Raw genomic sequence first — 17128 nt, 5'->3', positions numbered from 1 at the left:
TTTATATGTTTTTCTGATTCAGCCTGGCTGAATTTCTAATGTGATTAAAAAATTTTAGTAGCCATATTATAAAAAGTAAAAAGAAGTGAAGTTTATGTTAGTAATACATTTGGGGCTAGATCTGATTGATAGAGTGCCTGATGAACACTGGACGGAGGTTCGTGACATTGTACAGGAGACAGGGACCAAGACCATCCCCATGGAAAAGAAATGCAAAAGAGCGAAATGGCTGTCTGAGGAGGCCTTACAAATAGCTATGAAAAGAAGAGAGGCAAAAAGCAAAGGAGAAAAGGAAAGATATAAGCATCTGAATGCAGAGTTCCAAAGAATAGCAAGGAGAGATAAGAAAGCCTTCCTCAGTGATCAATGCAAAGAAATAGAGGAAAACAATAGAATGGGAAAAACAAGAGACCTCTTCAAGAAAATTAGAGATTCCAAGGGAACATTTCATGCAGAGATGGGCTCAATAAAGGACAGAAATGGTATGGACCTAACAGAAGCAGAAGATATTAAGAAGAGGTGGCAGGAATACACAGAAGAACTGTACAAAAAAGATCTTCACGACCAAGATAGTCATGATAACGTGATCACTGACCTAGAGCCAGACATCTTGGAATATGAAGTCAAGTGGGCCTTAGAAAGCATCACTACAAACGAAGCTAGTGGAGGTGATGGAATTCCAGTTGAGCTATTTCAAGTCTTGAAAGATGATGCTGTGAAAGTGCTGAACTCAGTGTGCCAGCAGATTTGGAAAACTCAGCAGTGGCCACAGGACTGGAAAAGGTCAGTCTTCATTCCAATCCCAAAGAAAGGCAATGCCAAAGAATGCTCAAACTACCGCACAATTGCACTCATCTCACACGCTAGTAAAGTCATGCTCAAAATTCTCCAAGCCAAGCTTCAGCAGTATGTAAACCGTGAACTCCCAGATGTTCAAGCAGGTTTTAGAGAAGGCAGAGGCACCAGAGATCAAATTGCCAACATCCGCTGGATCATGGAGAAAGCAAGAGAGTTCCAGAAAAACATCAATTTCTGCTTCATTGACTATGCCAAAGCCTTTGACTGTGTGGATCACAATAAACTGTGGAAAATTCTGAAAGAGATGGGAATACAAGACCACCTGACCTGTCTCTTGAGAAATCTGTATGCAGGTCAGGAAGCAACAGTCAGAACTGTACATGGAACAACAGACTGTTTCCAAATAGGAAAAGGAGTACGTCAAGGCTGTATATTGTCACCTTGCTTATTTAACTTCTATGCAGAGTACATCATGAGGAACGCTGGGCTGGAAGAAGCACAAGCTGGAATCAAGATTGCTGGGAGAAATAGCAATAACCTCAGATATGCAGATGACACTACCCTTATGGCAGAAAGTGAAGAGGAACTCAAAAGCCTCTGATGAAAGTGAAAGAGGAGAGTGAAAAGGTTGGCCTGAAGCTCAACATTCAGAAAACAAAGATCATGGCATCTGGTCCCATCACTTCATGGGAAATAGATGGAAAAACAGTGGAAACAGTGTCAGACTTTATTTTTTTGGGCTCCAAAATCACTGCAGATGCTGATTGCAGCCATGAAATTAAAAGACGCTTGCTCCTTGGAAGGAAAGTTATGACCAACCTTGATAGTATATTAAAAAGCAGAAACATTACTTTGCCAACCAAGGTCCGTCTAGTCAAGGCAATGGTTTTTCCCGTGGTCACGTATGGATGTGAGAGTTGGACTGTGAAGAAAGCTGATCGCTGAAGAATCGATGCTTTTGAACTGTGGTGTTGGAGAAGACTCTTGAGAGTCCCTTGGACTGCAAGGAGATCCAACCAGTCCATTCTAAAGGAGATCAGTCCTGGGTGTTCATTGGAGGGACTGATGCTAGAGCTGAAACTGCAATACTTTGGCCACCTCATGCGACGAGTTGACTCACTGGAAAAGACTCTGATGCTGGGAAAGGTTGGGGGCGGGAGGAGAAGGGGACGACAGAGAATGAGATGGCTGGATGGCATCACCGATTCTGTGGACATGAGTTTGAGTGAACTCTGGGAGCTGGTGATGGACAGGGAGGCCTGGCGTGCTGTGATTCATGGGGTCGCAGAGAGTCGGACACGACTGAGCGACTGAACTGAACTGAATTGAATGCTATATACTATCATATATAGTAATATAATATAGTAATATATTTAACTCAATGTATGTAAAATACCTTTGAAGACTCTTGAGCATCCCTTGGGTTGCAAGGAGATCAAACCAAGTCAATTCTAAAGGAAGTCAACCCTGAATATTGTTGGAAGAATTGATGTTGAAGCTGAAGTTCCAGTCCTTTGGCCATATGATGCGAAGAGCCAACTCATTGGAAAAGACCTTGATAGGAAAGAAGGAGGGCAAAAGAAGAGGGTGGCAGTGGATGAGATGGTCAGATAGCATCACAGACTCAATGGACATAAATTTGAGCAAACTCCAGAAGATGGTGGAGAACAGAGGAACCTGGTGTGCTGCAATCCGTGGGGTTGCAGAGTCGGACACAGCTTAGTGACTGAACAACAATAAATGTAAAATACTGTAGTTTCAACTAACCAATATATGGTTATTAATAAGGTAGTTTATATTCTTTTTTTATTCTCAGTTTTCAAAATCTGTTATATGGCTTACACTGTCAGCACCTCTTAATTTTGATTAGCCACATTTCAAGTCCTCCATGGCCATATGTCACTAGTGGTTACCATATTGGATAATTGTATCTAGCACATTATTTTGCAAGAGTAAGTCCTTGATAAGGACTGGAAATCTGATTCGTCAGTAGAGGGAATGGCATTTATGAAGAGAGGCAGGGAAGGAAACCATCATGTATCAACCACATATTTTGTACTTGCACTGTTAAAAGCCCTTTAGTTTGTTTTTTCCTCAAAATGGAGTCTGAGATAAGCATTTGGGAGAAGGTAATCTATTAGATGATTCCAGGAAACCAATTAAGGGTCCATTATTGAGACAGTTTTGCTGTGGGCAACTGGTACTCATTTCCACTGGGGACCCTCCAAAGAACTGTGTAGCACATTCCTTCAGAAACAGAAAAGAAACAAAAATAGAAGCCTTTTGTCCACTGACTCCCATTCCTCAGTGGTTGAGGGTTGCCCCTCTGGTTGTTAATTGCCCCCATGTTTCTGGAATGTTCTCAGAAGAATGAAAAATTTTACTTCTTTAGAACAAGTCCTGAGACAGAAAAGTTGAAAGATAAGACAGATACTTAGGGTAGAGTTTTGCCATCAGCATTGGAATTATCTACCAGCAGTTGGAATTGGAATCAATGGTGGACCAGGCTCATGGCAAAGCCTCTGCTATGCATACATTGTATCATAATTATAAAATAGACAATATTATTTCCAGTTTAAAAATAAGGAAACTGAGAGACAAATTCTCATTCCTATTCAAGATGACATAGTCTTCAAATGATAATGTGTGTTTCTATACAAATAGGACTCATAACAAAGTCCACAAAGGGCATATTTTCTTTTTTGGGGGGCAAAATCCAGAGATTTTTTTCTTTTATTACATCTGATTTATTATTCCAGAAATTTAGACAAATCTACAAGGTGGGTTTTGATTGAAGTCTCTTTAACCTGTTTTTTTTTAAAGGGATGAGTAATAAGCTTTTACATCAGTCTCCTAAAAATATGATGTACTATTAAAAATGCACATTTGCTGTTGTGCTTAATATGTTCTCTGATTTTCATAAAAAAATTCCCAATAAATTTTGTAAGCTCACTTTTTCCCGTTATTCACTGCTGGATTTCTAGTGCAGAGCTCATTTTCAAGTCCATTATTAGTGCAACAGATCCTCTCTAAATGAAGTAGACCGAACACATCACACACTGGACAGCTCCCATTATCTGAAATAGCCATAAGCGGCTTTAATGTTAGAGATTTGGTTTAAAGGATTGTCCTATTGGAAGGCTGACTGTGGTTGTTTGTGAGGCAGAACAAATTATAAAACTATTGTGGCTTCAGAGATGTAAGTTTCTAAATGATTGCTTCACCAGTCTGTAAAATGTCTGCTTTTAAAAAACAGGTGAAATATGAGAGCCTTAAGAGATTAGATCACTGGGATATTATTAAAAAATGTCTTTATAGAACCTGGATGCAAGGCCACTGGGGTATATAACTTACCAGGAATACTGACAGGAAGTCATCAGCATAAAGAAAGAAAGGCAGGTTTAAAAATGAAAACGCAAAGCCTCAAGAACAAGATAGTAATAAAACTAACCTAGAAAAACAATTGAAAGTGTACAGCCTAAACTGTTACCAGCGTTTTCCTCTGCAAAGGGGATACTCAGTGGTGAGAGAGGGAAAACAAAGGAGCCTTTTCTTTGTCTCTGTTTTCTTCTGTATTTACTTGAACTTTGTGTACAAAAGCATGTATCATGTACAATTCGTGCAACTAAAAATAACCTTAGACTAGAATGCCACAAATAAACTTTCAGCTTTATTTTGTTTTCACCTCTGATTTAAATTTAATAACTGCAAGAAAACAAAGATGAAGGCAGGGAATCTTCAGAATATTCTTTGTTATCAACAATTCCATTTTGTAGTCAAGGAATACATTGCAGGTTCTCAATGTTTTCTTTAAAAGTTAAATTTTACTGTTAAATATGATTTTATGCCTGTCAGACTCATTCTGTGCAGTGAAGGACATGGTGCCTTGTACTAATAGGCACTCATAGCAGCTTTTTACACATTATAATGATGAAAAACCTACCTGAAACAGAGAAGAAATATTTAACAAAAAGAGGAGACTAGATTTTTAATATTTCATGCTCTTCTTTGATCTCTTCTTTGCAAGTGTTTGAAAGTGAAAGTCTTTCACTCATGTCTGACTCTTTGTGACCCCGTGGACTGTATCCTACCAGGCTCCTCTGTCCATGGGATTCTCCAGACAAGGATACTGGAGTGGGTTGCCATTTCCTTCTCCAGGGGATCTTCCTGACTCAAGGATTGAACCTGGGTCTCTTGGCATTGCAGGCAGATTCTTTACTGTCTGAGTCATGAAATTTTTATTATTTCATTATCTACTTTTGGGCTCTTCTTTAGAAGTATTTATTTTAAAGATATTGGTTAAGTCCTATGTGTCTTCTTAGAGATATATTTGGAGTCTTGCTTGGCCTGATTCACTAGAGTTACCTCTGTTCCTGACATTTGGAAGAAAGGGGTTGGGTTGTCGTTATATATTGACCAGCTAACTTCTCATTCCTGGTTCTAGCTGACTGAACCAAACAAAGAGCCTTGATTCAAGCTGAGCCAATCAGTTTGCCTCCTGTGTATCTGAAGAAGACAGACTCAGTCAGGTGATGGCGGTCTCTGAAACTATGGGCTGAGACAAAAGTACCCACACTGGAGTCCTGTGCATTTTTCCACAAGCAGAGGAAATCAAGGGAATGATTTAGAGTCGCACAAGGAACCATAAAATGCTTGTGCTCTTTGAGAATAAGAGGTCATGTGCTCTGTGAGAATTGAGACAATAAAACAATTATTGTTTGCTTTCAGGTTTAAATTTCTTGTGAGATCTGGCCCTGCTTCCTGCCTTTGCTTACATGGGATAGTCCTGAATATTAGCTTGTTTAAAGTAGATTGAGTGAGTTTTGATTTTTGCAAAAGAAATTAAAAGAATACAGAAAAAGTTAAAATTGCCTGTAAAATCATACCTAATGCAAACATTTCCTTTCAGTCTGTTTTGTTCCTATAGAGGTACTATAATCAGACTTTATAAAATCTCCTGACTTTCTTTTTTACAAAATTGTGAACATTTCCCTCTTTTATTAATCTCGATGCTGGTTGAAGCCAATTCTCATTTATTAGGCCCTACCATCATATGGTTGAACAGGTCTGGAGAAAAACACCACTGTGATGCCTGGCCTTACTCGTAACTCAATATTAACCACAACGGTCACTTAATAGCTGACAATAATACCGCATGTCTCTGGTTCTTCACTTGCCATTGCCCAAAGACTGTTTTCTTCTTTATTTTCTCTCCTCCGTGTTTCCTCCCCCATCCTTACTCTCTGCTGAGACCTTGTTTCCTGTGTTCCTGGGATAATAAAAGACCCCACAACAGTTGTAGTGTGCATCACGTCCACCCAGCTGCATACTGTCCATATATTCTCTTTCCTCACTACAGGTGAACTTGCCACAGTCTTGGCTAAAGCCGGTCCCTTCCACTGGCTCACCAGTTTCCATCCCCTGTCACGTGTTTAAGGACTGCACATCAGCAGTCTGCATATGGCTTCTCTCTTCTGTAAAATCATGTTTTCTCTGTTGCCTGTTCATTTTCAAGAAACTTAGAAAATGCTACTATTTCTTCCAGTATAGGGAAAAAAAATTCTGGGCTCTATTTCACCTTCCCTGGTGGCTCAGATGGTAAAGCATCTGCCCACAATGCGGGAGACCCAGGTTCGATCCCCAGGTTGGAAAGAGCCCCTGGAGAAGGAAATAGCAACCCACTGCAGTACTCTTGCTTAGAAAATTCCATGAATGGAGGAGCCTGGTGGGCTACAGTCCATGGGGTCGCAAAGAGTCAGACACGATTGAGCGAATTCACTTTCACTTTCATGTCACTTTAGTTACTGGGTCATTTTTTTCTGTTTCTGTGAAAAGCAAATCTTCTATCTACTTGTGATCTGCAGTTTGCTCATCTCCTGTTTTCTAATCAGGGATTCAGTCTCGTGACTCCTGCAAAACAGCTCTGGTAAAATTTCCATTGAGTTTCACATAGCTAACACCAGTGTTTGCTCTTACTTTTCATCTCACTTGAGCTCTTGTCAGGATTTGACAGATGATCAATCTTCCCTTAAATATTTTCTTCATTTGACTTTTAGGACACTGTACTCTTGGCTCTTACTCTTTTGGCTCCTGCTTTTTAGGATCCTTTGCTCAGTGCCCTGTGCTGTGGTTCTCTATATATCCCCAGCCTCTAATGTTGGCATGCCCTTGACTTAGCCTCAGATCTCTGTATTTTCTATACTCACTTTCCAGGTGATCTCACCTAATACAATGGTTTAAAATACTAGCAATCAGAATCCAGCAACACGTTAAAAAGACCATACATCAAGACCAAGTGGACTTTATCCCAGGAATGCAAGGATTCTTCAACATCTGCAAATCAATCAATGTAATAGACCACGTTAACACACTGAAAAATAAAAACCATATGATTATCTCAATAGATGCAGAGATAGCCTTTGACAAAATTCAACATCCATTTATGATAAAAAGCCCTCCAGAAAGCAGGAATAGAAGGAACATACCTCAACATAATAAAAGCTATATATGACAAACCCACAGCAAACATTATCCTCAATGGTGAAAAATTGAAAACATTTCCTGTAAAGTCAGGAATAAGACAAGGGTGTCCACTCTCACCACTACTATTCAACATAGTTTTGGAAGTCCTGGCCACAGCAATCAGAGCAGAAAAAGACATTAAAGGAATCCAAATTGGAAAAGAAGTAAAACTCTCACTGTTTTCAGATGACATGATCCTCTACACAGAAAACCCTAAAGACTCTACCAGAAAACTATTAGAGCTAATCAATGAATACAGTAAAGTTGCAGGATATAAAATCACCACACAGAAATCCCTTGCATTCCTATACACTAATAATGAGAAAATAGAGAAATTAAGGAAACAATTGCATTCACCGTTGCAATGAAAAGAATAAAATACTTAGGAATGTATCTACCTAAAGAAACAAAAAACCTATATATAGAAAACTAAAAACCACTGGTGAAAGAAATCAGAGAGGACACTAATAGGTGGAGAAATATACCGTGTTCATGGATTGGAAGAATAAATATTGTGAAAATGAGTATACTACCCAAACTAATCTATAGACTCAATGCAATCCCTATCAAGCTACCAATGGTGTTTTTCACAGAGCTAGAACAAATAATTTCACAATTTGTATGGAAATACAAAAAACCTCGAATAGCCAAAGCAATCTTGAGAAAGAAGAATGGAACTGGGGGAATAAACCTGCCGGATTTCAGGCTCTAATACAAAGCCACAGTCATCAAGACAGTATGGTACTGGCACAAAGACAGAAATATAGATCAATGGAACAAAAGAGAAAGCCCAGAGATAAATTCACGTACCTGTGGACACCTTATCTTTGACACAGGAGGCAAGAATATTCAATGGAGAAAAGACAATCTCTTTAACAAGTGGTGCTAGGAAAACTGGTCAACCACTTGTAAAAGAATGAAACTAGAATACTCCCTAACACCATACAAAAAAAAAAAACCAAAAACTCAAAATGGATTAAAGATTAAACGTAAGACCAGAAACTATAAAACTCCTAGAGAGGAACATAGGCAAAGCACTCTCTGACATAAATCACAGCAGGATCCTCCATGACCCACCTCCCAGAATATTGGAAATAAAAGCAAAAACAAACAAATGGGACTTGATTAAAAGTTTCTGCACAGCAAAGGAAACTATAAGCAAGGTGAAAAGACATTCTTCAGAATGGGAGAAAATAATAGCAAATGAAGCAACTGACAAAAAATTAATCTCAAAAATATACAAGCAGCTCCTGCAGCTCAATCCCAGAAAAATAAATGACCCAATCGAAAAATGGGCCAAAGAACTAAACAGACATTTCTCCAAAGAAGACGTACAGATGGCTAACAAACACATGAAAAGATGCTCAACATCCCTCATTATCAGAGAAATGCAAATCGAAACCACAATGAGGTACCATTTCATGCCAGTCAGAATGGCAGCTATCCAAAAGTCTACAAGCAATAAATGCCAGAGAGGGTGTGGAGAGAAGGGAACCCTCTTACACTGTTGGTGGGAATGCAAACTAGTACAGCCACTGTGGAGAACTGTGTGGAGATTCCTTAAAAAACTGGAAATAGAACTGCCATCAGTTCAGTTCAGTTCAGTTCAGTCGCTCAGTCGTGTCCGACTCTCCGCGACCCCATGAATCACAGCACGCCAGGCCTCCCTGTCCATCACCAACTCCCGGAGTACACTCAAACTCATGTCCACAGAGTCGGTGATGCCATCCAGCCATCTCATTCTCCGTCGTCCCCTTCTCCTCCCGCCCCCAACCTTTCCCAGCATCAGAGTCTTTTCCAGTGGGTCAACTCGTCGCATGAGGTGGCCAAAGTATTGGAGTTTCAGCTTTAGCATCAGTCCCTCCAATGAACACCCAGGATTGATCTCCTTTAGAATGGACTGGTTGGATCTCCTTGCAGTATAAGCGACTCTCAAGAGTCTTCTCCAACACCACAGTTCAAAAGCCATACAACGCAGCAATCCCACTGCTGGGGATACACACCGAGGAAACCAGAATCGAAAGAGACACATATAGTCCAATGTTCATCGCAACACTGTTTATAATAGCCGGGACATGGAAGGAAGCAACCTAGATGTCCATCTGCAGACGAATGGATAAGAAAGCTTTAGTACATATACACAATGGAGTATTTTTCAGCCATTAAAAAGAATACATTTGAATCAGTTCTAATGAGGTGGATGAAACTGGAGCCTATTATACAGAGTGAAGTAAGCCAGAAAGAAAAATACCAATACAGTATACTAACACATATATATGGAATTTAGAAAGATGGTAACGATAACCCTGTATACGAGACAGCAAAAGAGACACAGATGTATAGAACAGTCTTTTGGACTCTATGGGAGAGGGCAAGGGTGGGATGACTTGGGAGAATGGCATTGAAACATGTATACTATTATATGTGAAATGAATTGCCAGTCCAGGTTTGATACGTGATACAGGATGCTCTGGGGCTGGTGCACTGGGATGACCCAGAGGGATGATATGGGGAGGGAGGTGGGAGGTGGGTTCAAGATGGGGAACACATGTACACCCAGGGCAGATTCATGTCAATGTATGGCAAAACCAATACAATATTGTAAATTTAAAAAAAAAGAAGTAAATATATAAATTACAAAATAAATAAAATATTATCTATATACTAAGTACTTTCAGATTTATTTTTCAAGCCTAGACCTTTCTCCTCATCTCCAAATTCACACCTCTAACTCCCTACTCTAAACTTCCTCCTGGATGTCTAATGAATGTTGTGCGTACAAGCTCACTTGCTCAGTTGTGTCTGGCTCTTTGTGACCCTATGGACTGTAGCCCACCAGCTCCTCTGTCCATGGGATTCTCCAGGCAAGAATAGTGGAGTGGGTTGCTAATCCCTCCTCCAGGGGAGCTTCCCAACCCAGGGATCAAACCCACATCTGTTATGTCTCCTGCATTGGCAGGTGGGTTCTTTACCTACTGAGCCCCCAGGGAAGCCTCTCTAAAAAGGCTCATTAATCCCCCAAATTCTGATGGCCTCAGGATTCTAACCTTGGAACTCTCCTCTGTTTCTTTCTTTCTTTATTTTATTTTTTGGATAGTATTACTGAGCTATAATTCACACAGCATACAATTCAACCATTTGAAGTGTACAGTTCAATGGCTTTCAGTATATTTACAAAATTGTTCTATGCTTACCATAATCAATTTTAGATCACTATCATTGCCCTCAAAAGAAACCCCTTGTCCCTTAGTTTTTACCATCTACTTAGCTTTTCATTCCCCCATTTCCAGCCCTAGGCAACCGCTGCCTCTACAAATTTGCTTACTCCTGGATGTATGAAAATTTATACTTTCATATAAATGGACTCATACAATATGTGGTCCTTTGTGACTGGTTTCTTTCACTAGCATAATGTTTTCAAGGTTCATGCACATTGTAGCACATACTTCATTCCTTTTGATTTCCAAATTACATTCCATTGTGTGGATATACCACACTTTACCCATTATCAGTTGATACTTGAGTTGTGTCCACTTTTTGACTCTTACGAATACTCCTGCTGTGATCATTGATACACAGTTGACCTTTGAATATCACAGGTTTGAACTGCACGTACCACTTATATGTGAATTTTTTTTCAATAAAAGAGTACTACAGCAATGCCTAATTCATGTTTGGTTGAATCTGAGGGTGTGGAACCATGGATATGGAGGACTGATAATAAAATTATACTTGAATTTTTCAACTGCAGGAGAGTCAGTGCGTTTACATGTTGTCCAATATTTTATATGCATGTTTTCATTTCTCTTGGGTATATACCTAACAGTGGATTTGCTGGATTATAGGGTAACTCTAGCTTTCCAGGTGGCTCAGTGGGTAAAGAATCTGCCTACAATGCAGAAGACACGGGTTCCATCCCTAGGTCAGGAAGATCCCCTGGAGGAGGGCATGGCAACCCACTCCAGCATTCTTGCCTGAGGAATCCCCATGGACAGAGAAACTTGGTGGGCTACAGTCCATAGTGTCGCAAAGAGTTGGACACAACTGAGCAACTGAGCATGCACGCAGGGTAACTCTGATGTTTAATCTTTGAGAAGTTGCCATATTGCCTTCCAGAGCAGCTTGGAAATCTTTTCTATTGGTGTGCATTCCATTGATCTCATCCAGTCCATGATTTCCAATATCATCTATATGCTGAAGACTTGGAAATTTCCACCTGCAGCCTAGAGCTTGCCCTTGAACGCCAGATTCATATGACCCATTCATGGACCGTTAACACATCCATCACTGAACTCCTAATTTTCCCCTTCACCTCATGCTGCTAACTTCAAGTTTGCTTTTCTTCTTGGCTTTTTCTCAGTTAGTGATTATCCCATTCCTCTAGTTGCTCAGGACAAAAACCTCAGAGTCACTCTTGACTCCTCTCTGTCCCAACCCACATCTGATCTGGCAGCAAATCTTGTTGGCTCTGCTTTCAAAAACTCTCTCCTCTCCTGTACAGTCAGTCCTTTGCTGTGGTCTCAATTCAGATCACTGTTCCGTCTGTTCTGCATTATTGTCATAGCCTCCTACCTGATCTCCCTTCTCCAACTTTGGTTCCCCTTCAGTCTGTTCCCAGCAGAATATCACAGATGAGCTTTTCAAAGACCCTCAGATGGCTTTCCATCTCGTTCGGAGAGAAATTCTAAGTCTTTAACCTGGCTCATGAGGCTCCCAGCGAAGCAGCCCTCCTTTTTTCTCTGATGATATACTTTCCTTTTTGCTTCAAGACCTTTAATGAGTCCTGTCTTGGAGAAGGAAATGGCAACCCACTCCAGTACTCTTGCCTGGGAAATCCCATGGACGAAGGAGCCTGGTAGGCTACCGTCCATGGGATTGTGAAGAATTGGATACAACTGAGTGACTTCACTTTCACTTTTCACTTTCATGCATTGGATAAGGAAATGGCAACCCACTCCAGTATTCTTGCCTGGAGAATCCCAGGGACAGAGGAGCCTGGTGGGCTGCTGTCTGTGGGGTTGCACAGAGTCGGACACGACTGAAGCGACTTCGCAGCAGCAGCAGCGTGAGGCCTGTCTAAAGGATCTACCTGGCTGAGGGAAGCCAGTTACCCCTCACTCTGTTCGAAAGCTTTAACTGCTGACACATCCCGGCATACTCTGGGGACCAGTTTAAAAACAAAACTCCGAGATGAAAGAATTCCCACATAAAAGTAACTTTGTTAGTTTACATTAAAATTGTGTGTGTGTGTGTGTGTGTGTGTTTGTGTGTGGATTCTGAGGGAGTAAGGCCAAAAGGGAACTGATGATTTTAGATCATGTTGATTTTAGCTTGATGGGGACATTCATTGACATTCTGGATTCAGTGTGTCTCTTCAAGCTGGGAGTAATTCTCATTGTTTGCTTGCTTGGTTGACTTGTAAGAAACAAAGCCTTACACTGTGTTTGTATCAGAAACAACCAGTGGCATTATTATTCTCAAAACCAGCAGATGTTGGGGAAATTGCACAATCTGAACAGATTTCTCCTCACACAAAATTTTTATAATATATGTAGATCAGAAGACTGTAGGGGGAAAAAAAGGAGAAAATAAATGGGGCATAGGGGAGTTTCTTTTAATGAATGCATATGAATGAATAAAATCAGACATATTCATTTATTACAATACTGTTTGTTTTCAATTCGTTGGCATACTCTCAAACAAAATTTAAAATTTGTTAGGACTTTGAGGGGTAAGATTCATTCACTTGTTCTTTCATTAAAATATTTATTGAATATCCCGTATGTTCACAGTTTTCCAGGCACTGGAGATTCAGCAATAAACTAAGCAGATGAAAATTCCTTCATGTAACTGGTAGTCTGATAGAGGAAAACAGAGGATAAGCAAATACATTGAAGCACACAGTATATTAGAAGGTGATCTGTGTAAGGAGAAAAATAAATCAGGATAAATTAAGATTACCAGGGTGGGAACTTATTTTAATTTTATTTTTTTATTAAAAATTGATTTTATTGATTCATTAAAAAATTTTTATTTATTAAAATTATTTTTAGCTGCACAGCATATGTAATCTTAGTTCCCTGACTAGGAATCAAATTTGAGTCCCCTGCATTGGAAGCTCAGAGTCTTAATCCCTGGACCACCAGGGAAGTCCTAGGGTTTAACTTTTAAAAAGGGTTGTCAGGGAATGTGTCACCAAGAAAGTATTGCTTGATCCATGGCCTGAAGTGGGTGTTGAAGTAGCTCCTGCATTTCCAGAGCAAAAATATTCTAGGTGGAAATAATAAGAAGAGCAGAGGTCATGAACAGGACTGGCTTGATGGAGGAAAACAGTAGCTGGAGACGGGTGAGCCAAGGTGATAATGGTAGGAGGAGATCAGAAGCATGAAGTTGAGCCAGTTTGGATTATTTCTTTACCAATAAGATGAAGAACAGAAGTTACACAGTAAGCAGTGAAGGATTTGAAACCAATACTGATGTTAGACATGGCCTGAAGTCGTCTGTCAGCAAGTGAAAGTAGTATTATTCAGGATGAGGTCCATGCAGGTGTAAAAGATAAGAAATAAGTTGCATAAGTAGTTTTATGCACCTTAAGTAAGGTGCATAAACTACAACCATAAGTAGTTTTATACCACCTTCCCTCCTCCTGCTGGACTACACTCCACTCTCATGGGAAAGTTACTTCAAATCAGCTGACTAAAGAAGAAACATTTGAATCTGGTTAAACATAGGTCTTAAAGAGATGGGAATACCAGATCATCTGACCTGCCTCCTGAGAAATCTGTATGCAGGTCAAGAAGCAACAGAACTGGACATGGAACAACAGACTGGTTCCAAATTGAGAAAGGAGTATATCAAGGCTGTATATTGTCACCCTGATTATCATGAGAAATGCTGGACTGGATGAAGCACAAGGTGGAATCAAGATTGCTGGGAGAAACATCAGTCACCTCAGATATGCAGATGACACCACCCTTATGGCAGATAGTGAAGAACTAAAGAGCCTCTTGATGAAAGTGAAAGAGGAGAGTGGAAAAGTTGGCTTAAAACTCAACATTCAGAAAACTAAGATCTTGGCATCTGGTCCCATCACTTCATGGGAAATCGATGGAGAAACAGTGGAAACTGTCAAACTTTGTTTTTTTGGGCTCCAAAATCAGTCCAAAGAGGAGACTCTTTGAGAGTCCCTTGGACTGCAAGGAGATCCAACCAGTCCATCCTAAAGGAAATCAGTTGTGAATGTTCATTGGAAGGACTGATGCTGAAGCTGAAACTCTATTACTTTGGCCACCTGATGTGAAGAACTGACTCATTTGAAAAGACCCTGATGCTGGGAAAGATTGAAGGCAGGAGAAGGGGATGACAGAGGATGAGATTGTTGAGTGGTATCACCAACTCAATGGACATGAGTTTGAGTAAACTCTGGGAAGTGGTGATGGACAGGGAGGCCTGGTGTGCTACAGTCCATGGGGTTGCAAAGAGTCAGACACAACTGAGTGGCTGAACTGAACTAAACTGCACACATTTGCACCAACAAGGAGTAGATCACTATAAATTGCTCCCTTAGGAGTGGCCCTGCAGGACAATGGACACAGAAAATTCTTCTAGTGGATGTAAGTCAAACAATATATCTTCTTGTTCACTTTGTTAGCAGAAAGCCTAAGGTAAGTATCTATATTGATCAATGGGCAGTGCTATTGATATAATCATATTGTCAGGGACCTAAAAGAAACAGAATTGTAAGGCTGACCACAAAGTTTGAGAGAAGACATGACTGAACCTGTTTCAATGAGGTTCCAAAGTGTGACTGAATTTGTCCTATGTGAATGACCACCAAAAGGTCTCTGTGGATAGGCTTTTAATTATCAGGGAAACAAGATGACTTCACTCCATTTACACTGCCCAGCTTCTTTCCCAAGACTACTTAGTATTGGTCAAAGCGCATTTGGTGACAGGTATTAAAACATGGACTCCTCAATAAAAAATAAATTAATTACCTAAAAAAAAAAAGAAAAGAACCAGAGGAATGGGATGGGGAGGGAGGTGGGAGGGGAGTTTAAGATGGGGAACACGTGTACACCTGGGGCAGAGTCATGTCAATGTATGGCAAAACCAATACAATATTGTAAAGTAATTAGCCTCCAATTAAAATAAATAATTAAAAAAAAATAAAAAATAAAACATGGACTCCTCAAAACTCTGACCTGGCTGTACTTCCCAGGAATGGTTACCAGCCTTTAGCTTGCAGTGTCATACCATACCCTGGGGAGACAAGCTAGCTGCCTGCCATCATGGAGGGGGCTGCTGCTGCCGCTGCTAAGTTGCTTCAGTCGTGTCCGACTCTGTGCGACCCCATAGACAGCAGCCCACCAGGCTCCCCCATCCCTGGGATTCTTCAGGCAAGAACACTGAAGTGGGCTGCCATTTCGTTCTCCAATGCATGAAAGTGAAAAGTGAAAGTGAAGTCGCTCAGTACTGGAGTGGGGTGCCATTGCTTTCTGTGATGGAGGGGGCTGTGACACTTTAAAGTTTAATTTGCCTTTCCTCTCAACTTTTTTCTTTTAGTATCACTGTTCATGGACTAACTGTTTTTATGAACTGTTATGGCATTCTAGCCAACCTTCCTCTGACCAAGGAAGTTTATTTTATAGTGAAAGAAGTGGAGCAAATGGTGGTTAAGTGGTCTGAGGTTCATCAGGGCCCAGAAACATTCATGGTCTAGCTGGAGTCTTGAATATGGTGTAGATGAGATACTATACCTTTTGAGTAGTGGACAGTCTTACAATAATATCCTTTTTAGCTAATGATTAATTTATCATTTATTATATTCATTTTAATAGTTTTATTAAATAATAATTTTAGTATTAGTATTTCTCCCGTATATTGAATTTATTGGTTTGGAGATAATAGGATAGCCATGAGAGTAGGTATTCTTCCTATTGTACCTATTGGCCTAATTAAAAATGTTTAACCTCCTGTCTCCATTCCTCTCGACTTAATTTGTTTGAGTATTATAGTATTGAACAGTGGGATGTTTCCTCCTGGGATATAATAATCATTTTCATTTAGCCTGAAGTTTAGACTGCCTCTTGGCCATTTAAGTTTGTTCATGCCACTGGGTAAATGGGCACAAAGGAAGTAACTGATGAATCTTACCAAAGGTTTCATTACAGAGTGTGTCCAGAGAGCGGCATGGATAGAATGAAAGCAGAATTTCTTCCTAGTCCTGCTGTGTTCACTAGTGCAATTTAATGAAAGACTGAAGCAACCTTTATCAGCAGAAGTATCACTGTCTCAGATACAGGCAGACTGAAGTGTTGAGCCAGCCACCCGTGGAAGAGCCATGACTGCCTGGAGTGCTGGTTGGAGGTGCGCCATGAGCGAGCCATGGAGAAGGGAGTTCGTAAGTGCTGTCCTTCCTCAGTGCAGAGCTGTGGCGTTGATCAAGGCCTCCCTCTCTGTGGGCCCGAAGCTTCAACTTTTGTTCCCCAGAATCATGAGACTATAGGTAGATCTGCTCACCTTCTGGGCCTCCACTGAGAATTAGCAAATTCCATACGAGGAAGAGTTCCTCTGACTGTCAGGTTCACCTCCATGAACTTCCCTCCTCTCTTGGATTTTAGCCCCAAGAGCCGTCATAGCCTCAGTAGCTTTATGACATATTCATATGGATTTTTAAAATTCCATTTTTCTAGTTTACTTGCTAAGGTGCTTGGTCTGAAACAAGCTAATCTGTGATTAGCAGACTCATAAAACCATATTCCTTTCCTTCTAGCACTAATCTCAGTTTGCAATTATAAACCCTTTT

The 17128-nt window shown here is 40.4% G+C and overlaps 1 long non-coding RNA gene across 6 annotated transcripts in view; it reads left to right on the top strand.

Annotated features, from left to right (window-relative positions):
• The window catches only part of LOC148778713 (uncharacterized), a 98684-nt gene that overhangs the window by 21361 nt on the left and 60195 nt on the right, over positions 1-17128 (top strand). Inside the window, exon 4 of one of the 6 annotated variants that reach the window (XR_016037375.1) lies at positions 16619-16723. The exons of 2 other annotated variants lie outside the window; for them this stretch is intronic. This is a non-coding gene — a long non-coding RNA (uncharacterized LOC148778713). Of the gene's footprint in view, positions 1-5242; positions 5526-7011; positions 8284-16493; positions 16595-16618; positions 16724-17128 lie in introns of those variants that run through there. 3 more of the 6 variants (XR_016037379.1, XR_016037376.1, XR_016037378.1) reach the window with 3 other exon arrangements.

This window comes from Moschus berezovskii, chromosome 1 (assembly GCF_049115385.1).
Source record: "Moschus berezovskii isolate FMDL1 chromosome 1, NW_MosBer_1.0, whole genome shotgun sequence".
NCBI lineage: Eukaryota > Metazoa > Chordata > Mammalia > Artiodactyla > Moschidae > Moschus > Moschus berezovskii.
Note: the sequence above shows the minus strand (reverse complement) of the source record. Positions and strands in the feature narration are given on the sequence as shown.